This window comes from Octopus bimaculoides, chromosome 24, assembly GCF_001194135.2.
Source record: "Octopus bimaculoides isolate UCB-OBI-ISO-001 chromosome 24, ASM119413v2, whole genome shotgun sequence".
Classification (NCBI taxonomy): Eukaryota; Metazoa; Mollusca; class Cephalopoda; order Octopoda; family Octopodidae; genus Octopus; species Octopus bimaculoides.
Window position 1 is genome coordinate 2,663,076 of NC_069004.1, and position 2,496 is coordinate 2,665,571.

The 2,496-nt window shown below is 38.5% G+C and overlaps 1 long non-coding RNA gene across 3 annotated transcripts in view; it reads right to left on the reverse strand.

Moving 5' to 3' along the window:
• The window catches only part of LOC128250701 (uncharacterized), a 16,721-nt gene that overhangs the window by 1,491 nt on the left and 12,734 nt on the right, over positions 1-2,496 (reverse strand). For all 3 annotated transcript variants that reach the window (XR_008266704.1, XR_008266702.1, XR_008266703.1), the window contains one exon: positions 326-685. This is a non-coding gene — a long non-coding RNA (uncharacterized LOC128250701). The remainder of the gene's footprint in view (positions 1-325; positions 686-2,496) is intronic.

Here is a 2,496-nt window from a genome sequence, read left to right on the forward strand (position 1 = left end):
GTATATATATATACGATCATACATACATAAAAACATTCACATATGTATAGGTATGTAAATAAGTATAAAAATAAATACATATATTTGTGTTTGTATTTAGCAACCAATCAAGGAAAGGTTACTTACCTGCCAAAGCACAGTGGAGATCAATGACCTCTCTATCACCACTTTATGACCTATAACTAAAGATTTGGGTATCTGGGAAATTCATAAAAAATGCCGCATGTGATTTTAGTGATTAAAACTTGAGTAACAAAGAAATATTTCGGCAAGTTTTGGATGATAATGGAAGACACAGTTGTTAGCATTGACAATGATCGCATACCTAAAACTTTCCTGTAACCCTCGGTGTGTGTACCAAGTATTTGGGATACTTAACTAGTCCCTCGCAGAGATCTCCAAGGTGAACATCAAGATAACAGGATCGAGCCAGTCAGATGCGAAGATTGTTGGTGATTAAGACGACAATTATTCTTTTATACTCTTGGGACAAGGTCCTTGTCTGAACCTGGCAGAATCGTTAGCACGCCGGGCGAAATACTGTCTGTCTTTACGTTCTGAGTTCGAATTCCACCGAGGTCGAATTTGCCTTTCATCCTTAGGGTATCGATAAATTAAGTACCAGTTGCGTACTGGGGTCGATCTTATGGTCTGGCTTCCTCCCCAAACATTTCGGGCCTTGTGCCTAGAGCAGAAAAGAATTTCGTGATAAAGTCACTTACCAAAATATAACTATTTCTACCATCTGGTTCCCCCACCTTCTGCCCTTTTTCTTTTTTATTCACTCTCATTAGCATAGTCTCTCTTACACTCGCACGCGTACACACCCACATGCACACACACACACTCACACTCACACACACACAACAAGCAATTACAATAAACAAACAAAAACCACTTAAAAGTACAAAATACAAAGCAGCAACAAAAAACTAAAATACGCAAGTCCAATCAAGGGTCACTTGAAAACGAAACAAAGCAAAAACGGAACTAAGAGGAGAAGTGGATTGTCTCACAAATAACAATGATGTCAAAGACCTCGTTCACAGTTACACATACATGCACACGTTCACACACACACACACATGGCATATAAGCTAAAATGTAACCAATAGAAACCGCAAAGTAACTCATTATATTAGATGATTGCACTCCAAAGCCATTGACCGGGCTTATTAACACGATTTTAGCTTATTTGTTACAATATTTACCGTTGGTTTCTTAACTCCTTTTGTCTTATTTGTTTTTTTTTTAATGTCCGTACTTCCCAGCATGCACCAGTGTCGTCTGCTTGTCTGGTGACTTTCGTTTCTGTCTCGTTTTCAGGTTGTAGACGACGTAGACCTCTTAATTATGTTTAGGGTATTTTGCGATTCTTTTAAAAGAGTTCTTTGTTTTATCTTTATAGGCGGCCGCAGACATGGCTGTGTAGCTAAAAAGACACTCACATAGATTGCATATCTGATTTGTACCACCAAGAGCTGCAGATAAGTTCTAATCTTTGTGGATCTTAAAATGTCTTTTGAGGTCTCCGTTAGATCTGCAAACCTTCTGGCATACATTACATATAGGCAGAATAGTTGGTGGGTGGTTCGTTTTCCATGGGTTCGCAAATGAGATTTGAGCCCAGCAAAAGAAAGGTATGGTCTGTCATAAACTGAGCACAAAAAAAGGTCATTGTCATTCACCTTCTCGATCGTAACACTCTTCCTTAGATCTTAGAGTCTTACATGCGTTATCCTGGACTCTTCAAACGCTTTCACTCCACTCCACACTTTTGTTCGCCACGTATGTTTATATGTATATATGTTTTTATATATAAATATATATATATGGCGGGGGGAACTTCCACTAAATTTCCATCTTCAAAATTTCCTCACAAGGCATTGGTCCGAAGTAAATATCTACGAATAACGTCAAATGCTTTGTTTGTCCGTCTTCCATTTTTGATCTATTTATACACGCTGGATGAGTTCGACTGTCAGCCGCCTTGGATTGGCAATTTCAGAATTTCGTACTCATTCGCACTACAAACCGGAATTTTAGTGGTAAACTGATCTAAGCACTCGTTATACATAACTATTAACATACGTCAATAGGCGTATACCACTTGCTTCTCCCTTATATACATACGTGAAGGTGCTGAAAAGTCCCTGACTTTAATACTATCGCAAACGGCCTTGCTGGAGTCCCAACCTTCTGAGTTCTTTTACAGGGCTTAGAAAAACTGAACGAGGGATCGAGGTGTAGGAAGAAAGTTACTTTCAAGCAATCCGTAATAAATATACAAGACAACTTTCAGGGGCAGCAGTGGTTTATTGAGACGCAAGGTTGTGGATTGTAGCACATACATACATACATACATACATACATACATACATACAAAAATACCCTGTTGCTGATGTTGAAATTCCATTGAAGGAACCTTGGATCTAGGTTAGAAACCGGTTCTTTATCTATTGGCAAGAAATCTTGAAATAAACTGAATAATGACAT